Source organism: Chiroxiphia lanceolata, chromosome 9 (genome assembly GCF_009829145.1).
Source record: "Chiroxiphia lanceolata isolate bChiLan1 chromosome 9, bChiLan1.pri, whole genome shotgun sequence".
Taxonomy (NCBI): domain Eukaryota; kingdom Metazoa; phylum Chordata; class Aves; order Passeriformes; family Pipridae; genus Chiroxiphia; species Chiroxiphia lanceolata.
In genome coordinates, this window is record NC_045645.1 from 18,715,778 (window position 1) to 18,739,380 (window position 23,603).

The 23,603-nt window shown below is 48.0% G+C and overlaps 1 long non-coding RNA gene across 3 annotated transcripts in view; it reads right to left on the reverse strand.

Moving 5' to 3' along the window:
- The window catches only part of LOC116790719, a 46,484-nt gene extending 25,878 nt beyond the window's left edge, over positions 1-20,606 (reverse strand). For 2 of the 3 annotated variants that reach the window (XR_004358466.1, XR_004358465.1), the window contains exons 1-4: positions 19,843-20,606; positions 18,507-18,623; positions 17,258-17,372; positions 16,808-17,121 (exon numbers count right to left, since the gene is read on the reverse strand). This is a non-coding gene — a long non-coding RNA (uncharacterized LOC116790719). The remainder of the gene's footprint in view (positions 1-16,807; positions 17,122-17,257; positions 17,373-18,506; positions 18,624-19,842) is intronic. The other variant, XR_004358464.1, reaches the window with a different exon arrangement.
- Between the last annotated feature and the right edge of the window lie 2,997 nt (positions 20,607-23,603).

The following is a 23,603-nucleotide window of genomic DNA, read 5'->3' on the forward strand; positions in this document are numbered from 1 at the left end:
TCAGAGGTGTCAGTCGGAGAGGTTCCACCATCATTTCTAAAACATTAGGGAGTTTCACACCCAATGTACAATGTTTGGATCTAAAAACTACACCATAGTGTAATAAACAGGTTTTTTCCTGAACTCATTTCACGTAATTGGGCAGGAATCCCGAGATATTGGAGGCTTGAATCCTGCCTGGAAGCACAGTGCTGGGCAGGGAGGGTGCTATATGGGTTACACTAGTGGATTGTGACTCTTTGGCTCTTCAGAACAATTCCCTCTACCTTTCTCCACCCACCTGGCAATCTGGTGTCCCCAGCTTTTCCCTGAGGAGCCAGTTAACCCAGAGAACTACAAGGATTTATTTAATGCAACAAAAGCTTTTGTTTTGTGAATAAGTCATATAAGGTTTAAGTCATTTTATGGATATATCCTCTGGAAATAATACTCAGATTTCCAGAGCTTTAGAGTAGCTATTTGGAAAATCACTGGTAGAAACATTGAGAGTTCCTAAAGAGATAGGTCCTTAGTTGTAGTTTCTTTAACAGAGACCTTCCTGACTCAGTGAATTCCTGCTCTCATGCACTAAAGGTAATACTCAATTTCTGGGGGAAAAAAAAAATTCACTGAATTTTTAAAATTATTAGTATAAATGTTTACCACAGAAAATAATTTACTGGCTTCCTCAGTTTCCTTCCATTAAAACCCTCTTACACCACACTGTGCTTTATGCATATGCGAGAGAAAATCCAAGGTCAAAAGCACAGGGTCCCTGCTGATGCTGTTGAGCCCCATCCTTTCAGCTGGGCAGGGAGGAGCTGTGCTGCCCCTGGAGCTCGGCACAACCTCCCGGAAAGCCCAGCTGCTGCTGCACTGCCCACCCAGGACAGGCCTTAGAAGAAACCTTCCTCCACAGCAACGAGCAGGAGGGCTGGAGCACTGGCCATCCCTGAGCACCACGCCATGCCCTTCTGCCTCCCTGCAGAGCCACAGTAAGGCAAAGCAGCGCCGATCCTCAGCACTGCACCCTGAGGTGGTGAGCAGAGGCATGGGAGAAACCCAGGTGGCCATGGCACTGGCCTTTGAACATGGAGTTATATGTTATTTTTCTGAGGGATTAGGTTGTATCTGTCCATTCCAATAATCCTCCACCCTGACCACCGAAACTCCCTGAGCTCCCAGGCGTCCTGGCCCCAACTGACCCACCTGGCCCTCCTCCTTCCATTCACCACATACACCTTGTGTTCAGCAATGTTTGGCAGTATGCACAAAGCTGTTGTCAAGAACTTTTCCTTCCATGGAAAAGCCATTTTTCTCCCTTTTCCCTTCAGCTTATAGAAATAAAAGGAAATAAAGGAAAATAAAATTTGTAACTTCACAATTCCCTATCACCTGCACGTTTATCTGGGAAAACATTCTCACCCAGCACCACTTAGACTTCCTCTTTGTTGTATAGGTACTGTACATGACCCTGTGAGGAGCTGATAGTATGTTTCATACTGCCAGCTTACTACAGCATCCAACTCCAGGCAGTGCTGGACTACCGCAGTACCTGCGTACATGTGTGCCTGCACACACGGGTACACACACTGACTGTAAAACACAGCTGTTATTCTTTACACAAACGTGTTCAGATTGCACAATATTAACAGAGCATTTTTTGCTTGAAAAAAGAGTCACATATTTTATATTCTTTATCAATCATGATGTCTAAATTTGGAGCATCCAGTAGCATACTCGTTGATTTCTCAGTCAGCTCTTGCCTTTTCATTTTTGACAGTATTTTTCAACCTCGATACTGAGCAGAAGAGCAAGTCATGATCTGACATGTTAAAAACAAGAGCCACTGCTTATGTGCCCTGTGCAGCAGAGCTACCACCACTGTGGGGGCAGCCCAACAGCCTGTGGGGACAGCCCGACAGCCCACAGCCCTCACACAGGCAAGGCTCCCATGGAGGGGAGTGCAGTTGCATGTCCCTAACACTATCACACCAGCCTTGCTTTTTGGGGACAGGCTCTGCTGCATGAACAGCATTTGTTTTTTTGTTGTAAAAGAAAATAAATGGCTCAAATACTGATCTTCCCAAAAGCTGACTATAATAATAGTAAGTCAAATAAATCAGCATGTTTTGGTATTCTATAGAAGGTGTGTTGAACTATCAAAGTATGATAGCTGTCTCTCTTCCAAGGATAGCCAGGTGATCATTCTTCCCATATCTCAGGGTAGATAGGGGTATTCATATCCTTATACTTGTGCTACATATGTAGGCTTTAAAGTCCTTTTTGAAATGCTGAAATCAAAGTTCTAATCAAGCTGGCCCAACCCTCAGAGCTGTTACAGCCAACACTCACTTAATACCACAAACTCAGGGGGATTGCCCTTCATTTAGATTGCTTTAAGAAACTTTGGTTCCCATTTTTTATACTGTCCTGGCTTTCCTCCACTTGCAGCCTTGGCACAGGGAGCAGACAGAGCAGTGCAGGTTGTAGCACACTCCTGTTCTTGACTACCTGAACACAAAGCAAAAGTGCAGGAGCCTGCAGTGAGGACCTGCCCTGAAAGAGGCTGGTGCGGAATTTGTCACCAGATATAGGAAGCTGAAGAAATTTGGCTTTTACCCTGCAGGAGCTCTGACACAAAATATCTAGAAAAAGGGCAATTTAGTAAATCAGTAGTAGATCAAATTTAGTAGATCATCTTTTTCATCATTATTTTCATCTCTTGAATCCTAGCAATAGCTTTAGCAGGTTGGAAAGAGCTTCTCTGAGAAACAAAGAGGTTTTGTCCTGCAGAGCCATAGCCCAGTGAGGGCAGACTCCTCCTATTACCCCTGGGCATCAGATCCAGGCCACCCCCACATCATTGCTTCCCCTGCCTCTGTGTCCAGAGGACCTGCTGCAAAACGCTTCACCAATTTACACAAGCATCAATGTCCGCCTGAGTCCGGACATCCAAGAAGCACCAGGAATAGCAATGTGATGTTTAAATTTGTTAATAAACAAAACAATACATGGCAGCAATGTTCCAGCTGGAAAATAAAACTCACAGCTGGAGCAGGCTGGCAGGGTGGTGGCTCTGTGCACATTGCAGCCCCCACCCTGCCAAGAGGGGACTCGGCAGCTGCCCATGCCTCTCCTGCAGGGGCCAGCTCCGACCTGCCCATGGCAGAAGGGATGCTACAGCCTGGCCACCGCTCTGCCGCCACAGCAAGCCATAGCTGCCCCTGACTTCACCAACTGCATCATTTCCAGCCATTAAAGCATTGCTCTGCAGGCCTAGATTTTCATGTCAGGATCTATGAGATACAGAATAACCCTACAAACTGAATTATATGGCTGAGACTCTCTTTCCCCACCTGGACAATTTTGACCCTGCCTGTTCTTTAACAGTCTTTTCCTATAGGTGAGCGACCCACAGTGCTCCACCTCAATTAACCATGGCCCTTGGCTTTTGGTAGCAATTTGTTTTCAATTACCTCCTTCAGACAAATCTGAATGATTACCACCACTTTTTTCACATTTCTTTCTGATGTCAAGTGTGTACCAAAGTGTTCATAGTGCATCAACTGTTGATCCTTCAAAATTCCAAAGAAAGCATCAGTTGCCCCTAGTGAAGACCAGGGCAGCCCAAACCCTCAGTTGCTTTGCCTGGCACAGATCCATGGGCACAGACAGAAATTTCTCCGCAGTGAGGAGTGCAAGTCTGAGTGCTGCAGGGCCACCCTGGTTTCAACTCTGCTAAGTCGAGGGGAAGCACACACCTACTAACAAAATCACTCCTGCCTGGAGCTGCAGTGCCGGCAGGGGAGCGGCAGCAGCTCCTGTCCCAGCTGAGCCCTGTGAGATGCTGACTGCTCCCAAAGCAAAGGGTACCCACAGGGGCTTGGGCACATGCTGCCCTCCCTCGCTGGAGCCTCTCCACCACTTTAAGGCAGCAGGAACCAGACTTAAGTTGATCCTAGTAGTAGATCTTCCAAGGTAGGGAAGTGAAGAAAGGAAGCTGCAGCACACTATGGATCCTAATTGCATTTGCTCTGCAGGCTCTGAAATGTCAGTCAAACAAATACGCCATCGCCTTTACTGCTCTGCAGTTGCCATTTACTATTTTACTGGGAAATTGTCCAGGAAAAGGATACTACCTAGAAGGGACTATTATGCCAGCACTGGAAACCAGCAATATTTCTGAACGACCCCATGGGCCCATTATCTATTCCTACACTGCAGAAAGACAAGAACAGCCTGAGTGAGCCAATTTGTGTTTGTGGTAGCAATTGCAGCAGTAGTGGGGATGGAGACAGCCCAGGACCCAGCGGGCACATCTGAACTGGTGCACGCTCTGGAGCTGTAACAATGCACACCAGAGCAGAGCATGATTCAGTGAGTGAAGGGGAAAAATACCACCTTAAAATGAGCTCTTTTATGAGCCCGAGTTTTGTTACACAACTTTATCAGAGTTTATGAGGACTGGAAAAAGCAATATGAAAAGGCACTCTCCAGCACACTGTCTGGTTCTATCAGTCCACAGAACCAGTAATTCCCAAGAGATGCAGATAATATGGGGCAGACAGGTTTGCTGAAGTGACAAAGACACCTTCCTCAGGAAGAGCCCCACTAAAACCACCTTTTTTTCTCTAGCAATGACTCTTTGCCCTCCAAAGAGTTCAATTCCTGCTCTAGGGAGCTCCTTAATACCTAATTACCACTTTGCTACACTAGGAGTGAGCATTTGAGATACTTAATATGCAGAATCATTCTGAATCACCCCATTTAACCACTACTTTATTTTTCCTCCAAGTCAAAAAAGCATACCAAAGGGTGCATAGCCCACTTCTCCTTACTGTAATTCCCCTCCTGCTCCCACAAAGAAACATGGATTTACCTGGACCACATTCCATTGACTTATAAGCAAAGTTCAGTCTGTCTGTTCTTCCCTCTCTTCAGGTAGCAAGTCCCAGCAGGCAGTTTCAGACCTACTTACAGATTCAGCCTCTGTGAGCAGGGGGAACAGGGTTGTGTCTGGCACAGGTGAGGAGGAAACCATCCATTACCAAAAGGGGCAACTCCCATCCCCTGGAAATCAGCTTAGCAAGGAAAACCTGTGCCCTTCACAAAAGCTCCTGGCTCACTGTTTCCAGAATATTCAGCAACCATTTTATTTCTGACATTTTTTGGTTTTCGTCACATTGTCTCTGGCACTGAAAGCACTGGTGGATCAATGCTCGGTTCAAACTCTTGTGTCAAGGCATCCCGTCCCTGGCTCTGGGGCAGCACTAACAAGGCCAAACAGTGCCCTGCAAGCAGGGGAGAGGGTCGAGGTCACCATCAGCCTTGCTGTGGCTGCTGTCTGGCACAGAGATGGCTGTTCTGCTGCAGTCTGGGGTCTGTGTTCACTGCATCACAGGGATGTACACCATGAGCATTTTGTCCCTACCTTATTCTTTGCACACTTTGTTGGCTCTAGGTATGGTTCCTGCAGACATACGAGCTGGATAAATATTAACTTTTTTCATTTTAAACAAAAAAAAATGCCATGGTTTATCACCCCTTTCTCCCTCTCTGTCTCTCAAAGGGGATTTCTTAAATTCACATGGGTTACGCATTTTCATTAATGACATTGGCTGCAGTAAACTATGTTTGAATCATCATTTAGAGAAGTGAAAATTTAATTTCATGGTGGAATTAAGGTTGACATTTCCTTTTTATTTATACTACACCAAGGATTAATAAGGTTACTATAACCTTAATCTTTGATAGCTCAACAATAGAATACTCTGGGATTACTGCAAAAGCTGGATTTTAACTCTTTTAATCCCATTACTCTTGATAACCTTATCAACACTGTGCCCCACCATAAAGGTGGAGTGGAAGAATATCAGACTCTACAATTCCTTACAATGGAACAGCACTCATAGTTTGAGCAGAAGAGCCAGAGACAGTTGCTTGGTCGATGCCTGCAGTGAGGTTCACAGTTTGCAGTAGGGCTGCAGTGCTGCTTTTAAACTCCTTCTCAGAGATCTTTGCCAAGAAAAACAGTGGTCCAGTGGCATATGTTGGCAGAGCAATGCAAGGTTGCTCTAATTCCCTTACTTTGTTTTTCCCTCCTCCCATGCGACAACTACTCCAAGAATCAGACTGCCAGTCTGGCAAGTTGAGATCCAGAAACTTATTGCTAATTACCATGTTTACAATTCCCAACCTGTCTGTTGGTGCCAACAATCAAACTGCATCCTCTTGAGTGCACCAAAAGACACTTGCTGGCAGTAGTTTCCTAAGGTTCCAGGCTGGCTACATTAATTACTGTTAACTTAATTTTTGTGTATTGAGAAGCAGCTTTAATTAGTGATTCCATGGTTTAAAATCATATTTTTATGAGTTTCAAGGAATAGCAGCTAGACTTATAGACTACTTACCAACCTACATATCTTTTATTTGGAAGAACAAGTGATAGTAAACTTATATGTGGCCTGACAAATAAAATAGGCAGAGGTTTAATAAAAATCTCACCAGGAAATGAAAGGTTATGCCTTCCCTTTGAAGTAAAATAAGCAGCTCTAAAAAGGCAGGTTGGATATTTTTTATCATCCTCAGTAAAGATTTGACTGGACAGAATAAACTACATTCTGATGGTATATCACTGAATCAAAGCATTTAATGAATTAAAAGAAAAAGCATGTGTTTTATGAACTCAGTGAAAGAGAGCCCAAACTCAAATAACTGCAGGGCAGAGACTGAGCAGAGAAGATCCAGTTTGTGCCCTGCAAGTGCCCAAAGCTCCTGAAGGCCATCTGACTACTCAGTTGGGATCCCCTTTAGCAGAGCACATGCTTCTGCCCCACCAGAGTCAGTAAAGCATGCTGTGCCCTAAGAGCAGCACCTCTAAGCAGCCAGGCTGGACTGTGAGGGCTTGGGGACTTGCATGGACACCCCAGGAATCAGCAGGAACATAGGGCTGTGCAGGACACAGGAACAGGCTACCCACTAATGTTCTGTGCCCAGGGCCCATGCCTGCAGAGCCCAACCAATGCCCACAATTCCCCCCCCACAGCAATACATTTCTAACCTTAATTTTCTAACCTGGCAATGACGTTCAATCTCCATGATGGCCGGCTTAAAAAGTTGGTCAGGAACTGATGAGAACTGCACTACACTGCCTCTCTGAGGATGTTTTATTCTATTCTCTGGTGGGTGTGGAACTACAAGATAGAGAGCAGAGCTAGCCAGATCTCTGCCCCCGACATGGCTTGGTGCTCCTGGGGTGGACAGGCTGATGGCAGCAGCACAAGGCTGATCTCAGTCAGTGCTGCTGGACACTGGCGGCATGCAGATGCCAGTGCAGCCAATATCTGTGCTGTGTTGAGGCTGCAATCAGTTTCATCTCTTAGGGGCAGTTTGGATAGTCACAACCATCTGAAAATTGACAGTTTTAAGAGGAACCCTGCATTCAGACTAGAGCAGCATCATGCCCGTATCTGCTTATAATACTACTACTTCTTCCTGGCTCTGTAAGGATAGATCTAGGAGTCTGATTTCAGGCCCCTTTTCCTAAAACTTTGTTTAACTAATGCGATGAAAGGCCACAGTGAGACTCTTTTCTGCCCTGAAGCAGATTCTCCACTGTCTCACTGAGTCCCAAGACACCAGCTAACTTCCCTGCTCTCCTGGCAGCATTTCTCAGGCTGCCAGCCACTGCCAGGCTTCTGCTCTTGCACCGCAGTCCTGCTCTGTGAGGTTGCAGTGGGCTACTGAGAAAAAGATAATCCAGGGCAAAACTCAAGCGTATAAAAGGTAGCATGGGGTATGGGAAGTAGAGCCAAAGCAGGGGGTAAACCAAGAAGACAGACACTAAAATCAACAGGCATTTAAACTTACAAGGGGAAGAAGGGAAAGAAAATGAATCAGTGCTCCCAGAGGAGGCAGTCTGGATCTGCTCTGGTCCTAAAGCAAGAGAGTGGAAACAGGCATTTCAGAGCAGTTCATTTACACAAGGCGTCCTGAGTATGCCAAGCAAACTACCAAAGGAGGCAATAGACCTGCATCTCAGAGAATGGTCTAAAAGGAGTTACATTGGCACTTTAGAGCAAAGAGAGATTCGAGGCTCCGAAAGCAAGCAGCAGTATACAGGGACACATGGATGCAGCTCACGTGGCCCACGCTATTGATGTGTTTTCCCTCCCCAACCCAGCCTGCTCAGCTTGATTACTTACATCTTGTATAACTTATAGACATAGTCTAAAGAGAGTCAGCCAATTTCCACTCAATTTATAATTTAGCAAGCAGAGAAGCTTGATTCTTCTAATTTACATAAAACATACATAAAACTGAAAACAAAATAGCTTTAGAGCGTATGGGCAAAGTACACGAGAGCCACAGAGAAAAGGAGTGGAAAAGGACATGGAGCAAAAGCACTGTCTGGATAATGCTTTGCTAAGGGGTTCTGAGTACTTTTTTTATGATAAATATCTCACAGACAAGCAAGTTTTCACTGTCACAGGCACGTATTGGCACTGCACCTCAGCCTCGTCACTGGACAATCAGCCACGCAGGCCTATCTAACCAATGCCATAATTCTGGATGGGGCTTTTCTATTGCATCTTTCCTTTTCTAGGTAAAGAAATACTGTTGAAAACCTTCTGCAACAATATGGCAAGAAGGCATCATTGTGCATCAAGATAGTACTGCCTTCCTCCCATTCCCTCTTGGACACGTCCTTTTCTCATAAAGAAAAGCAGGGAGCTCCCACCCTGCAGATAAACCCAAGTCAGCATCCTACTTCCTAGGGGAGCAGTAATGAGGCTGCACTCTTATGAGCATTTCTCCTGCATTCTTCCTCTGTGACTGCCGGGTTCTGGCAGACCCAGTGAAGGCATTCTCTGAGAGGAGACACCACTTGCCAAGTGCCAAAGCTGATATTCCTCCTGTGGCACGGTAGGCTCCAAATCATGCCTCTCTTCCCCATTTGCCTGAGGATTCATCCTGGGTACTAACAATAGACTCCATGGAGGCTGGTGGAGCCCAGGCTGCCTCACCAGCTTCTGTCTGAATTCAGTCATTTCCAGTAAGCAATGTATAAATAGATGCTGCCTCATTATTGGTGTATATTGTGCAAAGGGTTTAGCCGGGGATGAAGCTTGCCTGCTTTCCTTTTACGGATGAAAAGTGAGATCCCAGATCCTTTATGTGAGATCTCTGCACATGTCAATCAAACCACACCAGAAGGAAGATTTGGTGCTCTTAGGTCCATGTTAAATGGCAGCCACATGGCCATGGGAAACGTCCATGGGAACAAAATGCAGCTCTGCACATGTGTGCATGTGTGTATAGGCACATTACACATACGCACACCAAAACCAAATGAAAACAGAATTCTAATGGTTGCAGCCTAATTTTTCTATTCCTTTTCAAACCCCAAGACGAGGTTGTAGTCTGGGCTACTCTGACACAAATCTCATTTGATATTGTTATAAACCACTGATTTAAACTAATGGAAGAGTTAGCCTCTGATTTAAAAAGCAGACCTTAGCGGCTGGCCCAAGGCCTGAGCCTCTCAGCCCTGCAGTCTGGCTGTAGCGCATTGATACTTGCCAGTTAAATTTGATCATGAACTCTAGTGAAGGCAAGTTATCGATATTTCAGAAAGCCATTCCCCACACTTCTGAGCAGCAAACGGCCCATCACTAAGAAGGCCAAACCCTTGTCAGCATGAGCTGACTTATATGAAATGAAACACTGACCTCACTGCTAGCTCCAGAGTTAATCTCGGAAGAGAGATTTTATTAGAGAAAGCAGAGCTATTGTTCTGAGCCTCTCTACAGGGCACATATTTAAGTTTTGCACCCAGGAAATGTGAAATACTTTAAATAGAGTGGTATTTGGTAAAAATTAAAACCTAAAAACTACAGTATTTTGTGGGGAGATTTATGTATTTGGGTTTTTTTTCTTGGATTTCGCATCACGCCCATTCAGCATCCTTTTCCTTGCTGGAGTTTTTCCTCCCTCTTTACCAGGGAGGCTGGAGCAGAGCAAGCAGCACCGCCTCACTGCAGCTCCAGCAAAGGAAAATTAACATGTTTATGTTCATTTCTAACTGAGGGTCTGGACTGGTCCTGCCTTCTCCACTGGTAAGAATTTACATACACAGAAATGACAAGCACCTGAACAAGGAGAGAAAAAGAGAGTGGGGTTTGCCTCTTGATTCCTAGACCAGGACTTGCAGATCCAGTTTTTACCAAGAGGCTCTATGATCAGCTGAAGGCAAATGGATTTATGTTATCGCATGTGCAATAGACACACAGTGTGATAGCCACATGATCTCATAACACAACAAAGGACAGTGAGTAGTCAAAAAGAAAAGGATTGTACTGAAACCTTGAAAGGAATTATGTTATTGTCTTCTGCTTAACTCATACCTTGGCAAACACACAGAGAAAAAAGTCTCTTTCTTAAAAATGGAAAATTCACCACCTCTTAAATAGAGGTCTGAGAAAGCTTCCACTGCTCTCCTCTATGGCTCAATTACTAGAAGATTAAATGATCCTGACATTTCTAAAATAAAACATGTTGAGAAAGAAAATCCCTTCCATCCCATCACATCTTTTGTATGTATCATAAACAGAAAGAGAGACAGCCAGGCAGTGGAGGAAATTAGGGGAACAAGAAACATTTTTTCCCATAGTGGTCATAACAACCAGGGCATCAAGATTGTAATAACTGTTGCTTTAGTAAAACAGCAAGTAATAACCTGTATAACTTTGGATTTCAGCATAATGTTTTATGGTAACTTAATGAAGAGGTAATACAAAATACATTTAGTGGAGTAACCAGGTGTTATCTCCTGAAGAATGATTGTTAAAGGATGAGTTTCCAGATCGTGTGACACATCAGTGTGAAGCCTCCCTGCTCTTACTATTTCCCACCTAACTTAAAGAAATAAAATAAATCCTTTATAATGCATTAATTAGGGATGCCTTTTTATTTGAATTTTCTATTACCTTCTTGTTAGGAGAATATGAATACTTGCAAAGCTATTACTATCAGATAATCTAAAAGTAGTCATATGAAACCTACATTATCTATGTAAATGCCTCTGTAAGATGCAGTGAGATGTTTCTTTTTTTGGTAACAGGCTGCACAATTGCATGCTGTACTGTTCTGGTTCAGAATGTTCCTCTTTCTCCAATTAGAGAAGACCAGTCCCATGTTGATCACTTTATCTTTGATTGCCAGTGATTTAAAAGATAGGCCTGACCTGTGACCATTAATAAACTTTGTGATGTTGTCCTGATTTAGTAAGAGAACCGCTAATTTTCCAAACAAGGTTATGAATCAGCAATTGTTAATATCAAAGAAAAGACAGATATATTTTTCCAACATTTCATGCCTAATGAAATTATGTGAAAGGGGTGTACACTGCATACAACTCAGATGAGCTGATATAGAACAACACAGTGATGACAATTGCCCCTGAAACAGATAAAATTTACTTAATCTGAAATACTCTAGAGTAGCTTGGAAAGTTTAGGTTACCTCTTATGGGCCTACCTCTTTGTTTCAGTGGTATAAAGTGTTGGGGAATTATCAGAGCCATTTCAGCTCCATGGAGGTGTGTCACAGCAGTCAGAGGCAAAAAGGCCTCCCCAGGTGGCTCTCCAGCCCTCATAGGGTGACTACTGCCTGCCATGTCTTGGCTAAGGTAATTTTATATCTCTAAGGCAAGGGCTTTCCTGCCTGGACATTGTTCCATTACTTTATATCATCCCCGCTGGCTAGAGGGGTATTGGGTTCACTGAAAGGGAATGCTTCTTGATAGCCATGCTGCATTTTCTCCATACATAGCCTAAGGTCTGTTTGCACACACCAGGCTACATTGCTTTCCTGTAGACAGGAGAAATTCTGATCCTTCCTGATATCAATGGAAAATTCCCACTGGTTTCTGTAGGAGAACGATTTCAAAAGCATGATGCTCATTTTGTTAATCTATATGGGCATTATTATGTAATTTTGGCTAGGTGTGTATATTCATACATATATATATAAACCCCTGCCCTTCAGCTATATATTCAGGGCTCTTATTTTTCCCATCAATCAGCCCCCTCTAGTTTCCGGAACATTTCACCTAATTTTCTGTTGGCTGCTTTTAACTAAATACTGTTTTTCCAGAAAGCAAACTACCAAACATGTGTGATGTTCCAGCCCTGGTTTCAACACTTCTGGTGCATACTCCCAGCGCCACACTGCGATACCTCCTCGCCTACAGTCTCTGGTGCCTCACCTCTCCTCTGCCCTCTGTCTCTGCAAAGCTGGGTCACATCTACTTTCTACCATCACCTCCTAGACTCTTCTCTCTACCTTCTTCAGGATCCTGTCTGTCCTTTGGTGTCAGACTCTTTCCATCACCTCTATGAATTCTGGCTTGGTTTTTCACTTTTAGACTACTTATTTTTGGCCTGTCATTTAAATTTCTTTTGAGTCATTGTTATTATCGAGCCAACTTTTATAAATAGCTCTAAGCATTGCAGGTATGTGATAATCAAGTCCTTTGATTTTTGAGCAATTTGGTTACTAAATGATAGCAATAAAAAGCATGCAATCATCATGGGCGTTAGCCCAGGAAATGTTTCTCCCGTTAAAGCTTTCAGGAGGTATATGATGAATCTGGTACAAATTTATGGCTCTTAATAATGAGTGTTATGATTTACCTTTGCAACACTAAATGGTGAGGTGTCATAACAGCTAAGGGTAATACCTGGGGGAGGTGCTTTTCAGAAAAATAGTAATCTATTAAAAGGAAAAGAAGAAAAAGCCTTTTGTATATATAAAGACATTATTTATTTTAAAAAATGCATAAAAATCCAGTTGTATACATTACTGCTAGCGTGATGTAAAAAGGCAGAGAAAAAGGCTAGTTAGCTTAATCTTACAGCTGCAAAGTGTGTGTCTAGCTGTGTGGATGTATAGGTATTACTGGTTTTAATTTCCTCAAGAAAACCCTATGAACACTAGAAGCCACCTCAACTGACATAAAAGACAATAACTTATTGTGGGAAGAAAACTTACACATCTCTCAAAATCAGATGTAGTCTGAAAAGGAGAAAGCAAGCAGAATTGATCCCAAGGAAAGGCATCTGCGTAACTGTACATATCTACATTCAGCAGTGTGGACATTTATTTTAGGCAAATTTGCAGCAGCAAGAGGAATCATAACACCGGTCATAAATACGCACTGCAACAGCACAGCCCCTGCTGAAGTGAGTGGGTGTTGTGCCTCTCTCAGGTCTGAGAGAATGGGGCTTTTCTACTATGCTGTAGCCTCCCTTCAGAGAGGTGTGTGCATATATATTCATTCCATTCAGATATATATATATATATATGAGGGATGTAGGCTTAAATATTTGCAGAAAGGGCACCTGAAATCAAATGGCAGTCCCCATCACTTAATTCAGGATACTGCTAAGCAGAGCAGTGCTTCACATTATAGGCAGATCCAGGCAGGGCTGTGACCCTGCCTGCACAGGAGAGTAGGGACCAAAGCTACTCTTCCTTCTCCCACTCCTGCCATGGGGCACGATGTACCCATGGTGCTTGGGATTACAGTCCTTTGGGCAGTTCCCCACTCCAGGAAGGCCCAAGCAGTCACGGAGCAGGGTGGGGAACAGCCAGCATCATGGGTGGCTGCAGGGGGGCCCTGCACGCTCCCAGCTCTGCACCAGGACAGCTGCCACACCAGTCTCTGCTCTGCCATCAATCGGCTATGCTGCTTTGTGGGCTCTGGCGTGACAAAGACTTACCTATGGCAGCAGCCTTTGAGGCTACTCCAGTGGATAAAATTACCCAGAGATATAAATCTTCATAGGATTATGGCCTTTAAAGACATGGCTAAGTTCAAGTAATTATTTTTAGGCTAATTCTTTATTTAATTTTCTACTAGGATGCAGATTACAAAAGCCATTTTAGAACAGAAATTCAGCATTCTGAATTAATTAAATATGCTCTCACCAAAATAGCTGTTAACGCACGGTTGGTGCTGCCACAAACCTCATTCTAAAGTGCCCTAGAAAATGCTCATACTGGTACAATTAAAACCCCTTATTTATAAAGTAATTTCTTATTATATTCCACTATAAACTTTTAGTGTAATTTTTGCTGTTAATAAAATATCATTAGACTATTAGAGGCAGGGGGTTTTTAGAGTCATTTTTTAGCACACAGGATTCGCAATTTCTAAAGCAAAAAAGTAGGAAGTGTAGCATTGTAAAAAATCCCTTTCACTAGGGGTCTAATCTTTCCCGCAGTGAAATCAATTGGGGCTTTGCTATTGCATTGAATATTAGGATTTGGCCCCAAATATTTTGAATTTAGCATGAACAACCTTGGTCCCCTGAACAAGTCCCATGGAATCTATGTGCATTCCCAGGATCAGCCCTGCAATATGAGTAGTCACTTCTTAGAGATCTGTTGTTCAGAAATATGCATGTGACAGACCCAAGGAACTGCTAATGAACATGGGGAGCCCCTCTGAGATCATGCTATTGGGAAGCATCATTCCAAGAGCCCTTATACAATATTTTAGAATAATTTTGGTAAGCATATCCAGTATTTCTCACATAAAATCTTACACTTTCACTCTTTTAACCCACGTAGCATAGCAATTCCCAAAAGATTTTAGTGAAGAGAAGTCTACAATCATCAAAATGTTAATTTTGACAATGACAAAGAGTACATGCATTAAAAATGCATCAGCCCTGTCATTAAGGTATTATTCAGCAAAACCATCTCATCATGCTAAACAGAAAGCAACTAGAAGAAAGCAAGTAAAAGAACCATTTGCTAAGCTTGTATTTATGGGTACCAGTCCAATCCATACTGCACAAGGTACTCAACCAAGCAAAGAGCAAACAAATCCTTTACGTGATGAAATGGGAACTCCTAATAATACTCTAAGCATGACTCAAGGGAAAATGTCAACTAAAAGCTCAGATCAGAGGAAGGTTTGTAATACAAACCTGGATGTTTAAAATAATATTTCCATCGCTGTTCCTGCAGCACTTGTGAATGTGGCTGTGTTATGGTGCTGAACTGACTATGATTTAGCAGCTGATCATGTCTTTTTAAAGCATAATTTAACATTGTTTCTGAGGCTGTTGAACATACTAAACTAGAAGAAAAAAATTTGCTTTCAAGTGGTATTAGAGAAACACAAGGATCAGAGTGCTAGCATCAAAGATGTGTCTAAAGACTAACAGATCCACACGTCTGTATAACAAGGAGCACTCCATTTGCTACTGAAGGCAACAGAGTAAGATTCCTTTGGCAGTTGTTGGAAATAATTAAGCAGAACATAGACAGCCTTTCAATCTGTAAGCAAGAGACAGAGAGAAAGACATTCTCCATCATCCCGCCTCGCACTCACAACTTAACAATCATCCCATATCTATCTCGTCCACATTAAAAATCATTCCTAGCCTCATCATAGCTGAGCTTCGGGAAGGATCCATTCAAAAAGGCTGTCTCATCACAGTAATCCTGGTCTTGCTTTAAAATGGCTTCTGATCTAATTCACTTAAGGCTGAAATCTGGTCTCACAATTGTGACTACATGGCAAAAAGACCTGGAATCATCTGGGGATGTGGAGAGGTCTTGAATGGGAAAACAGGGATGATCACACCCTGCTCCTTTTCTCTGTGATTCTTGTGGGCAGAGGAGCAGGGGAAAAAAGACTGGAACTATGAATGCTATGCCTAAGATTTTCCTAAGCACAGCATCTAAAGACTAACCAGGCCTTTAATCAAAGCCTGTACCCTGCTGCTGAGATTGGAGAGAGGATCAGATGAACCTCTTCTGTGTTAAAGCATTGGGGCATATCTTGGCCAGCAAGGGGAATCAACACTCCATTGGTTGTGTTTCCCACCTGTCCAGCTGCAAACAGCATTTGGGGAGTCCTGAGCTCTTGGGAGAGGGGCAAATAAGCCACCACCTGAGCTTCAAAGGGCAAAACAACCCCTCAGCTCTTGCCCTGAACATGTGTCTCAACCTGGGGCCTCAGAAGCTGACAAACTCTGCATTGGGCTGAGACTGGTGTGAAGTGGATTCTTAATCCTGCCTTCACTAGGTTGGTACTGCAGGGTGAGGACAAGGAGGTAAGAGGATCATGACTCTCTCCCTGAAAGCAACCGTTCACAACCTCTTTGCCAGCAGCGGCCCCGCTGGGTGGCCGAACCCCTCGGCAGCCGGGGAAGAGGGACTTCCCCGGGAGTCGGGCGCTCTGCGGCCGTGCGAGGTGCCCCTCGCCTCGCCAGCACGGGTGCTCGGCACCTCCCCGCCCGCGGGCACCCCCAGCCCCGCATGACTCGGCTACTGTGGGTGCGGGGGCCGTGGCCACCGAGGGGGCGGCAGCCCAGGCTCTGCCAGCGTGTGCGGGCAGAGCCGGGGCCGCCCCGGCCCTGCGGGCACTCCGTGTCCCGCGGGGAGGGACGTCCGGCAGGCGAGCAGCGAGGGGCCGCGGGCGGCGTGGGCTGGGAGCTGCCGGCCGAGTGCCGGGACATGGGGGCTGTCCGGACGGGCAGAGCGCCTTCCCCCCGCGCCAGCCCAGCCTGCCGAGCGCTGCCCGCGGATGCGCTCCCCGCAGCGGCCGTGGCTCAGCGTAGGTCACCCCCTACCCGCGGAGCTTGGCCAGCCTTTACCCGGCCCTCCCCAGCCCTGGGCTTGCTCCCACGCACACACACACAGCGGGCACCCCTTCCTCAAGAGAGGGCGTCCGAGCTCCCCCCGTCCGGGTATAGACACAGAGTGAAACATTGCAAAGCGTAGGAAAAGATGGAAAAGGTGCTACCTTGGCAACTAGAGGAGGTGAGGAGCCAGCTGGTGGGCTGGGGGCGGTCGCGCTGCCTGCCTGCCTGCCCGCCGCCGGTACTCTCCTCGACTACGCGTATTCTTAAGCAATAACAACGTAATCCGTATTATCCACCCAAGAATACCCGTCACCGAAGAGAGTCAGAAAGCTGCTGCTGTTGCTGGTGGTGGTGGTGGAAGTGCGGCACCGGGACAATAAATCCATAACTATAATTCGCCTCTAGAAGAAGGAGAATCCACAAGGGTTGCCGAGCGATCTTGTCCCATATCCAATGGACGCTGAACCTTTCCATCCTGCGGAGGCAAGAGAGAGGAGCAGGCATTTAATACACACGCGTACAGTCCCTCTGCTCTTCTGCTGCCTTACTGGAGCGGGCAGGGGCTTGCAGGCGAGGTGAAAGGAAATAAATCAAAGTAAGGCTGAGTTTACCTGGTGATTGCCTGGTTTCTTCCTCTGTGCTTCTCTGGTATCCTATTCCCTAGCTGTATGCTCCATCAGTTCTCTCTGGGAGCTTGCAAGAGATGTCATACGCAGCAACAGATTCCTGTAAAAGAGATGCACGGTTAAGCACACAAATATTACAAATCTGTTTGCATAGGTGGGCTTGGGAGAGCTCCGATAAAGCAGCAGACACGCCTGAGAGAGTTTTCATCTGGGCTTTGGAAATGCATTTTACAAGTCCTGACTCACACTGACTCGATGTGCTACCAAGAGGAGGGAGGGCGGAAAGGAAAGCGATGGAGAGGGGGAGAAAAAAAAAAAAAAGAAACAAATAGCAAAGCCTCCTATCTCAGCAGAGGCACTCCTCTGTCAGGCCTTCCTAGTGCCATGAAAATACAAGGCGAAAAAGGCTTCAAAGTACAAATTCAGCGCGCTCCGCTCCCCGCGTGTGCCCGAACGGCAGAGCCCGGCGGCTGCGAGGCGCCGAGCCGGGCAGGCGGCTCCGCGGCGGCGGGCGGGGGCGGCGGCAGCGCACCTCCACCCTGACACCTGCCGCCGCCCTGCCAAGGTTTGCAAAAGGCGAGCCGGGGGGAGGAAATAACAATAATAAAAGAAGTTATTTCCGAATGGCGCCTGCGGCTCTGCCTGTCACCCGGAGCAGTTCCCTTATCAGCAGCGCTCGTGCCTGGGGGAGGCGGGAGGGGGAAGCTTTGTCTGATGATCTGCCGCGGTGATAATAAACGTTTATTGTTCGCCAACTAAATAGAAAGGATCCCTGCAACGTCATGGCACAGCACACTTCGCCTAGCGCTTAGGAACTTCTCCGTGCTATTTCACCCCAGTTCCTGATGCTAAGGACAGCTTCCGTGTGAGTGACGGGGAGGGGGGAAAAAAACTAGCACCGCACCGTCCGAACCCGCACAGAGCAGGAGTACTCCGCACTTCTTCAGACATGAGTAATTATGCAGCACATACAGCTCTCATTATCCACTGCATTCGGTGACTGACCAGCTTGTTGATTAGATTCCAATTGAAATTAATACAAGATGCTTGCTTTTCCTACAGATTTCTTCCTTAATATGAGCCCTTGCTTCCCTTGACATAATACTACTATGCTTCGTAAGAAAACATACGAGAAGACAGCATTTGTTTTGTAACAGACTCTGGCTTGAATTTGAAAGACAAGGGAAAAACAAAGATAGAAGGAGAACAAAAAATACTTTGATAGCTACATTACCTTAAATAATTAAAAAAATATTTCCAACACACTCTCCTCTATTTTAATCTCATTGTAGGTGTAATTTCCTGTATTCCTCTAACACAGCAAGCTCTCAAGTCGTATTCTAAATGGCAGCTGGAAAGTAAATAACAAACACTGTAATTTTTCCCCGCTGTGAAACTGAAGGCTCTAACCCATTAGCTGGCGTTGGAACTCAAATAACTGATGCAGTGGGTTTCCTTCAACTTGAACAAAAGCCGTTTGAAAAAGTGAAATGCACCGAGTCGTGGCGAAAACATTCTACAGCGATACACCTAGACGGATATTCTCCGAAATTTGGAGGCGCTCCATAAATGCATCGAGAATTGGGCAGAAATCCAAACTTTGGGTGTTTGTTGGTTTTTTTAAAAATATTGAAGGATGCGATTCTAGGGGGAAAGCAGCACCGCGCGGCGCCAACGCTGTTCTCGCCGTGTCCATCTGACACTGCCCTTCCCCTCCCCGAACAGCAGCCCCCCCACTACTCCCCGCCAATACAGTGCCTGCCGAAACTTCCCCTGCCCAGCCCCGCCGCCGCCCCGCACCGGCCCGGCCCGCCGCACCCCCGCCCGCCGGGCCCTTCAGCACCCGCGACGAGGACAGCGCCGAGTGCCGGCCGCGCTGCCCGGCCCCCAGCGCCGCTCCCGCCGCCGGGCCCCGCCGGCCCCCGCGCCCCTGCCCGCCCCGGTCCCGGCGCTCCCGGCCGGCCGCCGCCGGGATCCAGGGGAGCGAGCCCCGCCGCGCTGCCCGCCTCGCACCTTCTCCGCGGCGTGCGGGAGGTGCCCGTGGCGGCGCGCCGCGGCACTAAATACCTTTGTTCACCGGCTCCGGAAAGCCATGTTTATCGGCGCTGCCGCCTCGCTCCCCGCCGAAAGAGCCCGGGTGCCGGAGCCCCAGCCCGGCAGGGCCAGGGAAGGGCCCCGGGGGGCACCTCCGCCTCCTCTGCCATACCCGCGGAGAGGGACACACACACAGAAGGGAGGGGAACGGATGGAGGGAATTAAACAATTAAGCTACCAGGAGCGGAGCTCTGAGCAGAGCTCGGGTTTGCCACGAAAAGCAAATTTCAGAAGGGGGAATATTGATCCCATCCGTCAATAGAGAGGTGCGATGTCTTTCCGTGCGAGAAATTGTTCTGAATTAGGGGGCTCGCTGGTGAAAGGGGAGGCAGCACGGAAGAAAAAAAAAATGAAAGGAGGAAGGAAGAAAATATTCATGCTAACAGGGAGCCTCTTTTTAAAAATCGCTGGAAGCTCGCTCCTTTTGCCACCTACCCGAATAACCACCAGAAATCCACCTCTATTGAAGCGCTTACCCTTTAAATCCAGGTTTCGAGCAGAACTCCAACTGTGTGTAAAACCAGGGAGTCATCTGATGTGTGATGGGGAATGGGCTCTGGGCAGCAGAAAGCAGCTTTCTCTCCTGGTGCCGGATTACCATGTTAACAAACCCCGTGAAGGGACCCCGGCGCCTCTGGCTGGCCATGTCTCGTTGCTTTCACACATCGGCGGCTGCTCTTGCTTCCCATGTCCCCGGCGATCGCCTCTCAGATGAATGTGGGCTTCCAGAAAAGGAGTCGGGGGGGAGAGGAGGAAAAAAAAAATCGCCTAATGCAATCAAATCGATCTGATCTACACCATCTGTCGCCTGCCACTACACACAAGCGTTAAAATAGGAAAACGGGAGACACTGACAGCTCAGGAAGGTTGTTCTGCAGAGTTCATTTTTAGCAGAGCATAATTGGGTATGGACAGCATACAGTTACCAAAGCTGCTGTTAACCATCCAGTAGAGGATCCCAAACATGCTAATGGTGGATTAATTGAGGAAGATCTGACGTGCAAGCTTCATAGTCTCTTATTCATGACTTCCCAACGGGAAAGGACCAATGCCGTGTGGGACTATGGTAACATAGAGTCAAAGAGCTGCTAAGAAAATGGCTCTGTGTTCATAGCACCTCTCTCTGATAACAAACATATGTCGACCAGAACCGTTTAGCAGGATGGGGGAAATGAAATTTTCTTAGCCGAGGTTAGCAATTCCCATCACTTGCACTTAAAGACAAGTGAAAAATGGACTGCGGGTCTAAGGCGCTTTCGAGTGCTGGTCTCGGGCTTTGCAGCTAGTGAAAGCAGACGGCTCCTGCTCAGACGGGGGGTTAAACCCCAAATCTCTTACTTCTTACTGTGAACAAAGTGCATCCTTAGCAAAGCTCTAAACAAGCAGCTCTGCTAATTTCATCAGGAATGACGCAAGGTCGTTTTAATGCCAGGAACCTTTTTGACTTTTTCCAGCGGGAATGGCTTTTGGGCAAGACATTTCCGATCACTGATATTTGACATAATCTCAGATAAATATGATTTGGGGGGGGGGGAAGGGAGGAAGGAAGGGGCGGTGAGTTGGGATGATATGGAGTACGCATCCAGACCTGCAATCACCCCTGCTGCCAACACTCCAGTTTGGTAGCGTTTTCTAGTCTTTCCTGAATTCTGAGGTTATAGAGACGTATACGTAATTATTAAAGCCATATATGTACACAAGCCACAGATGCCTGCAGCAGCCGCGTCTACGCACACCGACGGGGAGACAAAGTACGCCCGTCGGAGTGCTCTTTTCCACTCCCTGATGAATCCATAGCTAGTGGGGAGAAGGGCTGCTAGAGCGAGGAGAGGCGAGTTCCCCTCCGCCCACCCCAGCCCCGGGCGGAGGCGGCAGCTCGGGGCAGGGCGTCGGGGCCGGGGCGGCGGAGCGCGGGGCCGGCCCGGAGCTGTCCGCCCGCCCGGTGCTGATCGGCGGCGGTCCGGCCCCGCAGACAATGGCCAGGCACGACGCGCCCCGCACCGCCGCGCAGGGCGCCGGGCGGCTGTCGCCCCCTCCGACAAAGTCTGCGCGGTCGCCCTGACAATTGCTACAACAATTAGGAAAGTTTTCCTTCGTTTCCACCTCACCTGGCTGATTAGCAGAGAGTAATAACGCCAATAATACGAATCCAAGGGGCTGAATGTAAACGTTCTGGTAAACTATTATCGTTTAGGGTAATTCTGGAGTCAACCGCATGATTCTCCTGGAAGTTTGTGTTATCTCTGTAGAATAAATCTAACAGTTATGAATTAGATTAGCCTTGAAAACTTAGCCTAAAGACAAATCAAACACTTTACCCGATCTTTTGTTTCAATATACATTAATTAAGCACTGCTGCCTACCTACACAGCATTCTCGGGTCCCGGCCGCGGCGCCGAGCCAGCGAGCCCCGCCGCTTTTGTTGGCATTTGCGTCCAACTATTGCCCTCTGCAGGTCAAATCCAAGCCGCGGCGAGCGCTCCGCCGCCGCCGCCGAGCACTACGCGAGCAGGAGCCGCCAGGCTCGGCGCCCCCGGACCCCCCTTCGACAGAGATCCAACTTTTGTTGAGTTTGGTTCTTCACCACGATGGCACAGGCGTGTTTCTTGAGGAGAGGCTACGAGTGGGGAGAACTAGCACCAGCACTGCTCCGGCCGTCCTCATCCTCTCTTCCAGCTCTGGCCAGGAGAGAAGACAGAACAAGGCGAGATGCCACTCAGAAGACGTGTAGTTTTCTTTTTCCACTTGTCTCCATATGACTACGGCAAGCTTCCTAGGCAAAGCCTGCCCTTCCCCTGGGTTTGCAGAAGAACCAGAAAAGAACTCAGCACCAAGCAGGAGCGGGTGGGTGCCGACTTTCAGGATCCCCTGACACTCCCAGCCGGGCAACTTTTCTCCGGGCACAACTTGAGAGTTTGCTTTTCTCACTCCCGGCCCCAGGGAGACCTCCCGGGAAGCCAGGCGGGCTGCGGCAGCGGCTGCCAGGAGGGCAGGAACACTGGGCACCGGTGCCACTCTGGCAGCCACGCTCTGCCGTGCCCCGCACGCATCGGCACGGCTTACACGATAACGCACAATATGCTGTACCAGAGGAAAAAAAGAAACCAACCAACCCAGTGTTAAGGCGATCTAGTTATTGCTACTTATAATTCAGGAGCTTCAGTGCCCAATAAAAGGTGGCCGCTCCCTTTCTTTTTTCCAATCACACCTGCACACGGGTTTGTAAGGACCCGCTCTATACCCTCTCTCCGCTCCCTACTCGAGGTTAACGCTGTGCACATGGGCTTCGGCATCCGCTCCGGAGCCCGGCACCGAGGCCGCCTGCTCCCGTGGGTGCCAGCGCCGCGCTGCCCGCACGCACGGCCGCCTGTCGCCGTTCAAACAGGACGGTCTTTCCCCGGAGCTCCGCACCGCAGCCAGGCGGGGCGGGCGGCAGGGCAGTGTACCCCGGCCCTCCCGCAGGCGGCCCGGGGAGGGGGAGCGGCCGCGCACCCCCCGCTGTCGCAGGGGCGGACACGCGCCCGCCTTTTGTCTCCCGGCAGCCGCCGCCGATCCAGGCCGGGGGCGGCCGCTCCGCCAGCCCCTCTGCTCCGGCTCTGCGCCGCGTTTCTGGCCGGGGCGGCCCGTCCCGCACCCGCGGAGGTGCGGCCGCGGCGGGGGCTGCGGGCAGACGGGGGCGGGGGGCGCTGCCGGGGGGCTCCCGGCGCCGGCGGAGCAGGCCGAGCTGGGCCGGGCAGAGCAGGGCCGGGCTGCCCCCCAGGCCACGGCCGCCTGCGCGGGCGGAGCGGGGGAGACCCCTGCCGGCCTCGGGCGGGGCTGCAGCTCGAGGCGGGGCCAGGGCCCTCCCGAGCCCCGCCCGGCCCCGCCCGAGCCTCCCCGCCCTGGGGCTGCACAGAGGGGGCGCGGGGTCCACCCTTTGCACCGAGTCTTCAGCCGTAGGAGGAGAGCACTGTGCGTGTTGCCCAGACACCCGCCCCTGCTCACGCCCACCCCTGCTCTCCCATCCTCAGCAGGCAACACGAGGAGCTCCTCATTCAATGTTACCTTGAGCTGTTCCAGCTCTGCTCCTACGCTGGCACTTGAGAGCAGGGAAGGATTACCTGGAAATGTTGAATAACACCTCAAGTGCTAGGCTGGTGAGATAATCAGGGAATTAAAGAGGAACTCTGAACGGAGTAGCCTAAAAACCAAAAACCACATGATGCAATTTGAGATACATCGTGACTGGCTACTTCTT